Raw genomic sequence first — 15,669 nt, forward strand, 5'->3', positions numbered from 1 at the left:
TATTCTTGATGCAATGCAAATGCTACGTTCAGCTTGGAACTCTATTACTCAGAAGACAGTTGCAAACTGCTTTAGTAAAGCTTGCTTCCATAAGACTTTGTGTGTCACTCACGATGCACCACACACTGAAGATTCAAGTAGTGCAATAGATGTTGACAACGAAGATGACTTGCCTCTATAAGTCGTTGGTGAGGCCCCACCTGGAGTATTGTGTTCAGTTTTGGAGGTCGTATCTTGTTAAGGATGTAAAAAGAATTGAAGCGGTGCAAAGAAAAGCTACGAGAATGGTATGGGTTTTGCGTTACAAGACGTATGAGGAGAGACTTGCTGAACTAAACATGTATACTCTGGAGGAAAGGAGAAACAGGGGTGATATGATACAGACGTTCAAATATTTGAAAGGTATTAATCTGCAAACGAACCTTTTCCGGAGATGGGAAGATGGTAGAACGAGAGGACATGAAATGAGATTGAAGGGGGGCAGACTCAAGAAAAATGTCAGGAAGTATTTTTTCACGGAGAGAGTTGTGGATGCTTGGAATGCCCTCCTGCGGGAGGTGGTGGAAATGAAAACGGTAACGGAATTCAAACATGCGTGGGATAAGCATAAAGGAATCCTGTGCCGAAGGAATGGATCCTCAGGAGCTTAGTCAAGATCGGGAGGCGGGGCAGACTTATACGGTCTGTGCCAGAGCCGGTGGTGGGAAGCGGGACTGGTGGTTGGGAGGCGGGGATAGTGCTGGGCAGACTTATACGGTCTGTGCCAGAGCCGGTGGTTGGGAAGTGGGGCTGGTGGTTGGGAGGCGGGGATAGTGCTGGGCAGACTTATACGGTCTGTGCCCTGAAGAGCACAGGTACAAATCAAAGTAGGGTATACACAAAAAGTAGCAAATATGAGTTATCTTGTTGGGCAGACTGGATGGACCGTGCAGGTCTTTTTCTGCCGTCATCTACTATGTTACTATGTATATGTTACTATCCCGTTTCTTGTCTGCGAACAGCAAATTCATGGATTACGTCAACATCAAGAATTGTGAACAGACAACTGACGACATCATAGAAGACGTATCAACAAAGGATGAATCAGATGATGATATGGCTGAGACTACTGGAAGTGGAGGCCATTCCCACTTTTCTGAATGCTGCATCGGCCTTGGAGACATTACAGCACTATCTTTACACTGTCAGTGACAGCGAAGTGGCTTTGCAGCACACTTTCGACACCGACTTATTCCTAACTAAGTGTAAGCGTAGTCTTAAACATCTCTATTGGACTATCAACTGAAATGTAAGCGTTGTTAAACTTTTTTGCATTTAAATATATTGTATGTTTTGTTATTAACAATAAACAGAGGATGAAAAATCAGTAGGCTGTGAGTTCTGATTGAGGAAACAAGTTCATTAATGCAAAATTTGAATATAAGGGACAATTTTTATAAGTCCCCAGAAGTCCTTTATAATGAAGTTCTACTGTACCACCTTCAAATTCTCCCAGCTTTGATCCTGAATATTTTACAATCACAATGCAGAAAAGCAAGAGCGGCAACAAGTCCCATGCAGCAAGAAACGAAGCAACAGAAAAGCAGCGGCAATCAACCAGCAGGTACAAATCAGTTTATTAGATGTTAACTATAATCAATTAGTGATGAAGTATATATGTCAAGTCGCTCCTAGTAGTAAATCATTGGTCCAACATGTTTTGGTACATCCATGCCTGTGTCAGGGGTGACTGTACAGTTTGTTGGCCAGGAACAAAACTCAAGTCACCTAGAGGAAGAGACAAAATATACAAACAAAACCAACATGGGTCTTTCACTTTTACTGAAAGATAAGCACAAAATAAAATCTGAAACCAACATTATGGAGCACAAATGTTTCTTAAAATATTTCCTGAGAAACAGTGGTCACTTGGTGGGCTGAAGAAATATTTGCAAATTTGATATCAGCAAAATGCTAATGAGTTGGGGGATCATGTGATGACGGCACACTGATTGACAGCTCCCAGCCTAGGCTCTGCTCCCAAATCACATAGCCTAAACTTACACTCCCATGACATTGCTTTAAAGTACTTTTTCCTTCCCTTCCTATTGCCTACAATATTTTTTCTTTTATCTTCTTTGTTCGTTTATTGTAAATCGCATGAAAACCAGTAATGGCCCTTACCATCAAGATACTGTAAATAAATAAAATGAAGTTGAGACATGTCTGAAAGCAGCCAGACTACCACACTGATTACGTCTTTTATAACCATGACTTGTAGGGTAAAACCTGCGAGGCAGCACAGTACATCAATTCAAAATTTCCTATGACCCATGATGTCATCAATGAATACCACGTAGACAGGCTGGATAAAACTGGAGTACCACCATTGGCTGAACTATGCCCCACAGGATTCACTATCCTGCATCAACCAAGACAAGGGAAGCAGGGTGAAGGGGTAGCGGTCCTGATCTGTGAGACAATCAAACTGCGCAGAGTCTCTATTCCCTACCTGTCTGAGTCAGAATGTCTGCTAATCCAGCTGGGAGACAAAGAACCATGGTCTACAGAGCACCACACAACACCATATCATCTGTGCAAGAACTGTTAAATTTGCTGACTGAGGTAACCCTGAGCTACCTAGGTTACTGATCATGGGAAACCCCAGACACGACTACTGCTGCCTTCCATGATACGATGGCAGCTCTAGGATTCATTCAGGAAATCAAATCTCCAACCCATGAAAAAGGCCATATGCTAGACTTGGTGTTCTGCAGAGGTTGACATCTTGGAACACAAGGCTGCTGGCATACAGATAACACCCCTATTATGGATTGATCATTTCCTAATCAAATTTTCTATTAAGGCCTACATAAAACAGATGGGCCCAATCAAAGTTTGGAAGAAAATCTGAGACATAAGAAATACAACTGCTGAAAACTTCCTAGAAGCCTTGTCCTACCCCCATGTGGATGAAAAGATGATGACAGGGTCAGAACAAGTTGGTACATGGAATGAATGTTTAGCAATGGAATTAGAAGAAACAGCCCCTCTAAAGAAGGTCCTTTGCTCCACAAACGTTCCCCGTGGTTTTCCCCAGAACTGCGTGAAGGACATCAACTTGAAAGAAAATGGAGAAAATCTCATCTAGATGAAGACAGGCTCAACTGTAAGAAACACATGACAATGTACAGCCAGGCCGTAACAGCAGCCAAAATACAATATTTTTGTCAACACATAGAACAAGCTGCAAATTCAACCAAGCAGCTATTTAAAATAGTAAAGAGCCTACTGCAAACCCCACAACAAAACCAGCCTTCCCAGTCACAACTTATTTTGCCAACAAAATTAAGGGTCTCCATCGGGACCTACAGACAGTCCCATCAAAGCTCCTACCAGCTAATGAAGAGAACACTGCCTCTTCCCCGCCAGGAAAGCCATCTGGGACTCATTCAACCAGGTCACAGGGGAAGAACTTAAAAATATCCAGAAAGGTCTTCGGCCTACAACCTGCCCAGCAAAGACTGTAAAACAAGTGAGCACATGCCTCATTGAAGGGGGTCACTAAAATTGTTAACTCTTCTCTTATGAAAGGGTAGCTGCCAACAACACTAAAAAAAAAAAAAGGCAGTGGTGAGCCCCCTACTGAAAAAAAGCTCACTAGACCAGGACAAGCTTGAAAACTACCGACCAGTCTCTAACATTTCTTTCCTGGCAAAACTTATAGAACGGACAGTCCGCAGTCAACTCAATGACCGGCTAACTGAAAGTAATTGGCTAGACCCATGTCAATCTGGCTTCAGACCTGGGTACAGGACAGAGACAGTTCTTGTGTCCTCTCTTGATGATCTGCACATAAACCACGACAGGGGATCTGCCTTGATACTACTGCTACTTGATTTCTCGGCAGCCTTCGACACTGTGGATCATAATATCATGCTTACAAGACTGGCAGAAACAGGTATCAGTGGCACAGTATTTACTTGGTTCAAATCCTATCTGTCAGATAGACAACAATCAGTTCTGTTCAGCAACAACACATCATCACTTTGGGCACTGGACTGTGGGATGCCACAGGGATCCATACTGTCTCCCGTTTTATTTAATATCTACCACTAGCCTCTGGCTGAGCTGCTTTGATCAATGGACACAAAATTCTACATCTATGCTGAAGATGTGCAACTACTCATATCCACTGAACAAGATCTACCCACAGCTCTGAGTAAACTGACTGCCTGCCTAGCCGCAACTCAGGAATGGGCAAACAACAACAAACTTTGCCTGAACCCAAATAAAACAGAGATTCTTTGGATACCAAACACAAGTGGACAAATACCCAACTTCAAAATATTTATTTATTTATTGCATTTGTATCCCACATTTTCCCACCTCTTTGCAGGCTCAATGTGGCTTACAATACATCATGAATGGTGGAAATAAATAAGTAAATAGACATTTTGTGTTACAAAAGGATATAGGGGAACATGATGATGATAAAACATGGTAGTAATATAGCAAACAAATATTGTAAGACAATTCCGGATATATGTGGAGGGATTCACATTTGTTGATCTTTGTGGTATGCCTTGTTGAAGAGATGGGTCTTCAGTAGTTTGCGGAAGTTGGTTAGTTCATAAATCGTTTTTAAGTTGCGTGGCAGCGCGTTCCATACTTGTGTGCTCAGGTAGAAGTTTGACGCATGCGTTAGTTTATATTTTAGACCTTTGCAGTTAGGGAAGTGAAGATTAAGGAATGTGCGGGATGATTTTTTAGTATTCCTGGGTGGTAAGTCTATCAGGTCTGACATGTAGGCTGGGGCATCTCCGTGAATGATTTTGTGAACTAGGGAGCATAATTTGAACGTGATGCGTTCTTTAAGTGGGAGCCAGTGTAGCTTTTCTCGTAGGGGTTTAGCACTTTCATATTTTGTTTTACCGAATATGAGTCTAGCTGCAGTATTCTGGGCTGTCTGAAGTTTCTTGATTATTTGCTCTTTGCATCCAGCGTATAGTGCATTGCAATAGTCTAGGTGGCTGAGTACCATTGATTGTACCAGGTTACAGAAGACGGTCCTTGGGAAGAAAGGTCTTACTCTTTTTAATTTCCACATTGAGTGGAACATCTTCTTAGTTGTGTTTTTGGCATGGCTCTCCAGTGTTAGGTGTCGGTCAATGGTAACTCCTAGAATTTTTAGGGTGTACGAAATTGGAAGATTCAATTTTGGTGTGTTAATGGTGGTGAATTTGTTCGTGTTATGTTGAGAGGTGAGTATGACGCATTGGGTTTTTTCTGCATTGAGTTTCAGCTGGAATGCATCCGCCCATGAATGCATGATGTGTAGACTTTGGTTGATGTCACTGGAAATTTCCTTTAAATCTTGTTTAAATGGGATGTAGATCGTTACGTCGTCTGTGTGTATGTATGGGTTGAGGTTTTGGTTTGATAGTAGTTTGGCCAATGGTATCATCATTAAGTTGAACTCCCCCTAAAATCACAGGTCAGGAATCTTGAGATACCGCTAGACTCATCACTCACTCTGATCCAAAAAATTGAAACAACCTTCAAAAATGTATACATGTTATTTGCAAAAATTGTGGATTTTTCCCAAGTCCATTTAGTAGCGGTTTATGGACTTGTCCTTTAGGAAACCGTCCAACCCTTTTTTAAACTCTGCCAAGCTAACCGCCTTCACTATGTTCTCCGGCAACGAATTCCAGAGTTTAATTACGCGTTGGGTGAAGAAATTTTTTCTCCGATTTGTTTTAAATTTAATACACTGTAGTTTCATCGCATGCCCCCTAGTCCTAGTATTTTTGGAAAGCGTGAACAGACGCTTCACATCCACCTGTTCCACTCCACTCATTATTTTATATACCTCTATCATGTCTCCCCTCAGCCGTCTCTTCTCCAAGCTGAAAAGCCCTATCCTCCTTAGTCTTTCTTCATAGGGAAGTCGACCCATCCCCGCTATCATTTTAGTCGCCCTTCGCTGCACCTTTTCCAATTCCACTATATCTTTCTTGAGATGCGACGACCAGAATTGAACACAATACTCAAGGTGCGGTCGCACCATGGAGCGATATAACGGCATTATAACATCCTCACACCTGTTTTCCATACCTTTCCTAATAATACCCAACATTCTATTCGCTTTCCAAGCCACAGCAGCACACTGAGCAGAAGGTTTCAGTGTATTATCGACGACGACACCCAGATCCCTTTCTTGGTCCGTAACTCCTAACGTGGAACTGTTATGACCTGGTGAATGTGAGCCCTTGTGCCCCGACTGAGCACGGCGAAGATGAAGTGGCACCGCACTCTATCAGGCAGCCAGACAACCCCTAGCTTCACCTGGGGAGCGACCACCGTTCCCTGGGAGTTGAGCCCCCAGGTGCAGGCGGCCACCAGGACTTCTGGAACCGGCAGGGTTGCACAACCGCTGACCAGGCTGGCAGGCAGGTAGACAAAGTCCAGGAGCAAAGAGTCAATCAAGCAGCAAAACAGAGAGCAATCCGAAAGTCTGGGCAGGCAGCAACACAACGCGTGGTCAGTAAACAATCCAAGGTCAGGAACACAGGAACAGATGAAGACCACAACCTCTAAGCGAATAGAAGCCGAAGCATGGAAGGACTGGAAACAGGGCTTTAAATAGAGCAGGAATTAGGCTCAACCATAAGCAGCTGTTCCAAGATGGCTGCCCCCATCAGCAGAGGTGCCTACATCCAAATATGGGCTTCCTTCCTGACCTCGTTACTCCAAGATGGCTGCCCCCTCCTGAGCTAGCCAAGATGGCTGCTGTCCATGATCCAACCCGGATGACAGCTGCTAGGTTAGGAAACAGAAACCAACCCATCCTGGAGAAGTGTAGCAGAGCGTAACAGGAACCTTGCATGACGTAGCTATAATTCGGGTTCTTTTTTCCCACATGCATCACCTTGCACTTGCTCACATTAAACGTCATCTGCCATTTAGCCGCCCAGTCTCCCAGTCTCGTAAGGTCCTTCTGTAATTTTTCACAATCCTGACACATTTTTAATTAATTATCACTCAAATGCAGTAGTTTTATTACTTGTTCATAAATGTTTAGAATGACGCTAAATCTCAAATATTGTGAGCTGAATTTTTCATTTTCTTTGAACAGGATTACCTTAACAGTGACAAAAGCTCCCTCCATTACCAGGGACCCCATGAAGTAACATAAAAACCTGGAAAAAAACATTTTCAAGTCATACATAGCAACAGCCCTACCAAACCATTATTAATGCCCACAACATAAACAGCAACAACCCTGCTTATGAATACGGACAATATAAACAGTGAAGCGTGTCAGAACACAACAGACATCCTACTGGGATGCACAGATCCTAAAAGCAAAAAAGCAGAATATCTGATCTTAGTCACTCACTCATGCCAAAACACAGACAGACCCTCATTGAATACAAAATAAGCAATCACAGACTAAAAACCGAAAGAGACCGAAACAAACTGAACTGGAAACCCCAAGAAGTTAAGCAACACTTGAGAAACAGAAGTACATCTCCCACTGTACTGTGCAAAATAGAAATACACGTTTTCCAAAAGTAACAGAGAAAATTCAAGAATTCTACTACTATTTATCATTTCTATAGCGCTACTGGACGTACGCAGCGCTGTACACTTGAACATGAAGAGACAGTCCCTGCTCGACAGAGCTTACAATCTAATTAGGACAAGCAGGACAAACAAAAGATAAGGGAGTATTAAAGTGAGGATGATAAAATAAGGGTTCTGAACAAGTAAACAAGGGTTAGGAGTTAAAAGCAGCATCAAAAAGGTGGGCTTTTAGCTTAGATTTGAAGACGGTCAGAGACGGAGCTTGACGTACCGGCTCAGGAAGTCTATTCCAGGCATATGGTGCAGCAAGATAAAAGGAACGGAGTCTGGAGTTAGCAGTGGAGGAGAAGGGTGCAGATAAGAGAGATTTACCCAGTGAACAGAGTTCCCTGGGGGGAATGTAGGGAGAGATGAGAGTGGAGAGGTACTGAGGAGCTGCAGAGTGAATGCACTTATAGGTCAATAAGAGGAGTTTGAACTGTATGCGGAAACGGATAGGAAGCCAGTGAAGTGACTTGAAGAGAGGATTAATATGAGCATAACGACTCTGGCGGAATATTAGTCGTGCAGCAGAATTTTGAACAGATTCAATTCAATTCAATAATTCAATAAGTGAAAGTTAACAGTCCAATTCATAAGCAATGCTAACCTTCACTTCTTATATGATAATGAAGAGTAAAGTGAAAGGGAGGGGATTTGGGGAGAGTTAGGGTACTCCAAATTTTTCCTGTAAGAATCTCTCTTTTACATTGATTATACTGTTTATATTTGTTCTTATAAATGTAAAGAAACTTTCACTTTGATACCGAGGCATTACTCTACAGTTCTGTACATTTTGTCTCCGATTGTTACACTCATATTCTTAAAAACTCAATAAAAAGAGTTGACAGAAAATTAAAGCCTTCCCACAGAAGAACGTACATGAAAAACTGAATAACCCGGGGGAAAGTGGAGACACAGCAGATATAGCAAAAAAATGTGTTGTATTCTGGAGGTGCAGATGGCATTTGACAAAATCCCTCTTGGGAGACTCGTTAGGAAATTAGAGCCTTGGAACAGGAGGCCATGGCCAACTGGCTAAGAAACTGGAAACAGTACAGGACTGAAGGTTCAATTATCCAAATGGAAAGAAGTCACTAGTCCAGGGCCTGTCCTGGCACCTAGGCTAGTTAATATAGCAATGACAAGTGACACAAAATGAATCCAAGAAAGATCTAGCAAGACTAGGAGACTGGGCATCTAATTGTGAACAGGTGATGTTAATCAGGAAAATAATCCCAACTGGGTTCTGAAATTAAGAGTCACTGCCCAAGGACAAGATATTAGTCACTGTGGACAATACTGTGAAAATTTCAGACCAGTGTGCTATGGATGTTAAAAAAGAAAACACAATGTTAGGGATTATCTGAAAAGGAATAGTAAAACTGTGAACATCATTGTGCCTCTCTGTCACCACATCTCGATACAGTGGAACTAGAAAAGGTTCAGAGAAGGGCAACAAAAATGATAAAAGGGATAGAACACCTCCCTTACGAAACAAAAAGGCTAAATAGGTTAAGGATCTTCAGAACGAGGGGGGATATGATAGAAGTTTATCAAATAATGATTGGGATCAAGCGGTTAAACTAGGGAATAGTTGTTTAACCTTTCAAGGAGCATAAAAACAAGAAGACAGTGCATGAAACTAATGACCAGCAAACTGGCCTTTCTTATATTATACAGTGGGGGAAATAAGTATTTGATCCCTTGCTGATTTTGTAAGTTTGCCCACTGACAAAGACATGAGCAGCCCATAATTGAAGGGTAGGTTATTGGTAACAGTGAGAGATAGCACATCACAAATTAAATCCGGAAAATCACATTGTGGAAAGTATATGAATTTATTTGCATTCTGCAGAGGGAAATAAGTATTTAATCCCTCTGGCAAACAAGACCTAATACTTGGTGGCAAAACCCTTGTTGGCAAGCACAGCGGTCAGACGTCTTCTGTAGTTGATGATGAGGTTTGCACACATGTCAGGAGGAATTTTGGTCCACTCCTCTTTGCAGATCATCTCTAAATCATTAAGAGTTCTGGGCTGTCGCTTGGCAACTCGCAGCTTCAGCTCCCTCCATAAGTTTTCAATGGGATTAAGGTCTGGTGACTGGCTAGGCCACTCCATGACCCTAATGTGCTTCTTCCTGAGCCACTCCTTTGTTGCCTTGGCTGTATGTTTTGGGTCATTGTCGTGCTGGAAGACCCAGCCACGACCCATTTTTAAGGCCCTGGCGGAGGGAAGGAGGTTGTCACTCAGAATTGTACGGTACATGGCCCCATCCATTCTCCCATTGATGCGGTGAAGTAGTCCTGTGCCCTTAGCAGAGAAACACCCCCAAAACATAACATTTCCACCTCCATGCTTGACAGTGGGGACGGTGTTCTTTGGGTCATAGGCAGCATTTCTCTTCCTCCAAACACGGCGAGTTGAGTTCATGCCAAAGAGCTCAATTTTTGTCTCATCTGACCACAGCACCTTCTCCCAATCACTCTCGGCATCATCCAGGTGTTCACTGGCAAACTTCAGACGGGCCGTCACATGTGCCTTCCGGAGCAGGGGGACCTTGCGGGCACTGCAGGATTGCAATCCGTTATGTCGTAATGTGTTACCAATGGTTTTCGTGGTGACAGTGGTCCCAGCTGCCTTGAGATCATTGACAAGTTCCCCCCTTGTAGTTGTAGGCTGATTTCTAACCTTCCTCATGATCAAGGATACCCCACGAGGTGAGATTTTGCGTGGAGCCCCAGATCTTTGTCGATTGACAGTCATTTTGTACTTCTTCCATTTTCTTACTATGGCACCAACAGTTGTCTCCTTCTCGCCCAGCGTCTTACTGATGGTTTTGTAGCCCATTCCAGCCTTGTGCAGGTGTATGATCTTGTCCCTGACATCCTTAGACAGCTCCTTGCTCTTGGCCATTTTGTAGAGGTTAGAGTCTGACTGATTCACTGAGTCTGTGGACAGGTGTCTTTCATACAGGTGACCATTGCCGACAGCTGTCTGTCATGCAGGTAACGAGTTGATTTGGAGCATCTACCTGGTCTGTAGGGGCCAGATCTCTTACTGGTTGGTGGGGGATCAAATACTTATTTCCCTCTGCAGAATGCAAATAAATTCATATACTTTCCACAATGTGATTTTCCGGATTTAATTTGTGATGTGCTATCTCTCACTGTTACCAATAACCTACCCTTCAATTATGGGCTGCTCATGTCTTTGTCAGTGGGCAAACTTACAAAATCAGCAAGGGATCAAATACTTATTTCCCCCACTGTATAATGTAACTTCTCTGTAACTTCAGTTTACAGTTGTTGTTACTTCATAAATTATCTCTGTCGTTTTTCCCTTCTTTTTTTTTTTTTTAATCTTAGCTACTAAATGTATTACTTTAAAAAAGCCAAGACCCAAAAACTGGATGGCAATTCAAACTATAACACACATCAAACCATCAGTATATTAAAGAAAATCTGTAAATAAAACCATAAATCATATACATATGATCAAGATGTAATCAGTTTTCAATTGAATGTGCAATATCAAATATCTCCAACAAAGAATGCACAGTCCAATCTTTAAATCATGTATATGGCACTGTCAACTTATGTCTAATCATACAATCTTTAATGTACTTCTCTCAATTTTAAATCCAGTACTAATTATTGATGGTCCCGATTATCATCACAAATGATCCTCTTCACCAAAACGGGATAGTGTTTTGAAACATCTACTTCAGGGGAAAATACCATTGTCCCAAGAATTTGATTCTCTCTTCCAGATAAGTACATTAAAGATTTTATGATTGGACTTAAGTTGATAGTGCCATATAAATGATTAACGGGTCCTTTCAGCTGCACTAAGAAATGGGCTTAGCACAGGCCTTTCCCATGCATTAAGCCCTTCACAACTTGCGTCTCTGATCCAGCGTTATGTCCCAAATCGGGACCCACATTCTACAGAAACTTATCAGTTTTTCGTTATAGCTCCTGACCTTTGGAATAAGATTCCTTTATCTGTAAGGATGGAAAGCAACTCGCAGTGGTTTAAGCGTGTGCTTAACGCATACTCATTTTCTCTGGCCAAAGTGCTTAGTGAGTTTTTTTTATTGTTTTCAATGGCTTTCTTCATTGTTTTGATTGGATGGTTTCTGGGTGCTGTGGACTTTCCTATATAATTGTAGTTCTTTTTCCACACTTGTTAAATTGAATAAAACTGTAATTTTTAGCAAAGCTATCATAAAGAGCTTTTTTCAATGTGTTTCATTAAAGGCCGTGTTAGCATTAGAATTACAAAAACTACAGTAGGAAGAAGTACCTCCTTCTCTATAGGTGAAATTAAGGGCTCTCACGTTATTGACACACTAATCAGTTAGCGTAGAGGTAATGTGCTGATTAGTGTATCTATGCCCCCACCAAAAACAAAATACAAAAAATATTTACCGGGCAATTAGTGCACATACATGGCAACAAATGCGGAAAGTTTTAGCACATTAGGCCTAACACAGCTTAGTAAAAGGGGCCCAGTCTTGCTCAGGTGATGCTGTTTTTTTATTACACTGTATTTGTTCTTATAAATGTTAAGAAACTTTAACTTTGAAAGAGATGCATTTCTACTACTACTAATCAATACACAGTACTGTACCCATTAGATGCAAGCACTGTCTCTGTCCCTAGAGAGCTCACAATCTAAGTTTTGGTACCTGGGACAACGGAGGGTTAAGTGACTTGCCCAAACTCACAAGGAGCTGCATTGGGAATCAAACCCGGGTTGCCAGGATCAAAGCCCACTGCTCTAACCATTAGGACGTTTCTCCAATGAACGCATTGTTCTACGGTTCTGTCAACTTTGTCTCTGATTCTTACACTCACATTTTTGAAACTTAATAAAGAGTTGACAGAAAATTATTATGGATTTCACATTTAATATTTTTTGTGTTGGACATTTATTTTTTCAAACAAATAATTCTTGGTGGGAATATTTATTTATTTTATTTATTACATTTGTATCCCACATTTTCCCGCATAGCAGTAGGCTCAATGTGGCTTACAGGTTCTAGGGAGGAGAGTACCAACTCCGGGAATATATACAGACTGGAAAATAGAGTAACAGTAGGTGCAAGAAAGCTGATAAGGTTCCGGAAAAGAGAATACAATTCTGGGACGAATATATAATAGCATATAGAGGGAAGTAATCCCAATGAGGCTGATAAGTATCCGGGGATGGGACTACAGCTTCTAGTGAGCAATACAGAGTAGGATAAGGGTACACTTAAATATAACTGGAGTGGTAAAATTCGTACAGTTTGAAGTAATAGGATTATGTGGAAGGGGTATTGTTCATTTCTAAGTTCGATAGATGTGATCCATTGTTCATGAATTAGTTTGGGTCTGCTGGGTAGGCTTTCCGGAACAGGTGAGTCTTGAGGTCATTTCGGAATTTTAGATGGGTGTTCACAGTTCTAATGTTTCTAGGTAATGCGTTCAAGAGCTGGGTGCACATGTAGGAAAAGCTGGATGCATATGTTGATTTGTTTACAGTTTAGGTAATACAGGTTTAGAAACGTTCTTGATGATTCGATGATGTTTCTAGTTGGTAAGTTGATAAGTTCGGTTATGTAGGTTGGAGCCAGACCATGGATTATTTTGTGGACCACAGTACAAATTTTAAAGGCTATTTTACACATAATTTTTTGATCATATAATTTCCTACATATGGAAACCAATTACATTGAACATATTTATATGATTTATGGTCTTATTTGCCCAATGATCTTTTTATATAAACATTTTTTAATAGTGAGTGCCGTCTGAGTATAATTAGTGTTTAAATATATTAGTCTGGCAACAGACGTAAAACTGTCATAGTAATAAAATTATCTTGCCATTTTCAGGGCAGACTTCTACGGTCTGTGCCCTGAAAATGGCATGGACAAATCAAGATCAGGTATACATATGAAATATTTATTTGTTACATTTATACCCCACATTTTCCCACCTATTTGCAGGCTCAATGTGGCTTAACAAAGTACCGTAACGGCGTTTGCCATTTCAGTTTATAACAAATACAAGATTGTGTTGTGGTCAAAAGAGGTAGAAGTGAATCATGGGGTCGAGGGGAAAGAGGATAGTAAATTGTCCAGTACGATCACTGATTATGTTGTGTTGCTGGGTGTGGGGATTTATGTTGGATCGGTGGGGTAAGCTTTTTTGAAGAGGTGGGTTTTTAATGATTTCCTGAAGTTTAGGTGGTCATGTATTGTTTTCACTGCATACGGGAGTCCATTCCATAGTTGTGTGCTTATGTAAGAGAAACTGGATGCATACGTTGTTTTGTATTTTAGCCCTTTGCAGTTTGGGTAATGTAGGTTAATATCACATCATACCTTATGTAATGAGTTTACCTTGTTGGGCAGACTGGGTGGACCATACAGGTCTATCTGCTGTCATCTACTATGTTACTATATCCGATGTGAATCTGAAATCATACTGACTATACACTCATTCTGCACCTGGACTAGCTTGCTACACACACTAACATCTCTTGCTTAACCATACAACAAACTTGCCTTGACTTTAACTAACCATCTAATCATACTGAGTCTGTACCAGTCATCTAGTTCCCATCATATATCTGCTCTTGGTCCCTCAGCTATATGGTAAGCTGTATTGTAGAAAATCTTGAGCATCATATCTATGTTAGATGAATGCTCTGATGCTGCTTATTAGGTGCATCATTAGTATTAGGCATACAATAAAGATTCCCCATAACGATCTGACTTCCTAATTATTCCAATCACAACTATTAAGGAACCCTCCTACCTGTTTATCCTAATTACATCCTCACGACTGAATATTATATCTTGTCCTGATATCATTGTTATGTTGATCTTTCAATCCAATATGATTTACTTATGCAGTCTTATTTGAAATAATTGTAAAATTATTATTCCATTAATATGATTGCTTTGATATTCTATGTACCCATCTGTATCTATATTTTGAAATTCTTATCCTATAATGTGTACATGTTGCTATAACATTTTGTGAGCCACATTGAGCCTGCAGATAGGTGGGAAAATGTGGGATACAAGTACAGCAAATGAATAAATAAATTATGCTAATATTGTATTATATCTCTGGTATTTGAATTCCAGTGCTGTTAAATGTGTATATTTTTATGCTGTTTCAGTTTCCCTCATGTATTGTACTTATGTTTATTTATGGTTATTTTACTATTGTTATACTGTTAACAAAATTGTAAGTTTGATGTTAAACTGTTCCCTTGGGTGAATGTCTTCATAAAGGCCATTAATAAATCCCAACAAATAAATAAATACCCCAGGTACCATTCTCCTATTTTCTTCACTAAGACCTTGGGTTCCTCTTTCTCTCACTCTGATCAGATTATCAAGACCAGGAGTCTGGTTCCACCACCACTACCACCACCCTCAGCCTACACCCGGGTTCCCCCTCAGCCTCACATCCCAGGTACCCTTCCCTCCCTCTCACCTGCTACTACCCTCAGCCTCACTGTGCCCCTCCCTCCCCGGTCTTAGCCCTCATCCCCCCCCCCCCCCCCCCCCCCCTCCCTCTCTCACCATTACATCTCATGGTTGTTGTTTCCCGACACTGTTGCGCCTCCGATTCGCCCAAACTGCTTTTCGGCCGAGCGAGCCGTGCTGCTGAACTCTTCCCTCGGCCCCGCCTCCTCACCCCTGACCTCCGACACCGGCCGTGGCAACAACCGGCGCACATCACTGACGTCACCAAGCAAAGAACCAGGGAGGATAGAAGATAGCATGACGTCAGAAAACTGAAGCCGGATCAGCCCCGCCTCTTCACCCCTGACCTCCGACACCGGCCATGGCAACAACCGGCGCACATCACTGACGTCCCCAAGCAAAGACCCAGGGAAGTTAGAAGATAGCATGACGTCAGAACACTGAACCCGGCTCAGCCCCGCCTCCTCCTGCGCAGTCGACATCCACCACCCCGTACACCCAAAACAAAGTGAAGACAGGGATCAGCTGCTGCGTCCACGTTGCGCTTCTTTATTGTTGGAA

At 41.7% G+C, this 15,669-nt stretch overlaps 1 protein-coding gene across 1 annotated transcript in view; it reads right to left on the minus strand.

Annotated features, from left to right (window-relative positions):
- ATXN1L (ataxin 1 like) overlaps positions 1 to 15,298 on the minus strand; it is a 38,559-nt gene extending 23,261 nt beyond the window's left edge. The window contains exon 1 of the mRNA XM_030204679.1: positions 15,205 to 15,298. The gene's annotated coding sequence lies outside the window, so the exon portion shown is untranslated. The remainder of the gene's footprint in view (positions 1 to 15,204) is intronic.
- Between the last annotated feature and the right edge of the window lie 371 nt (positions 15,299 to 15,669).

This window comes from Microcaecilia unicolor, chromosome 5 (assembly GCF_901765095.1).
Source record: "Microcaecilia unicolor chromosome 5, aMicUni1.1, whole genome shotgun sequence".
Classification (NCBI taxonomy): Eukaryota; Metazoa; Chordata; class Amphibia; order Gymnophiona; family Siphonopidae; genus Microcaecilia; species Microcaecilia unicolor.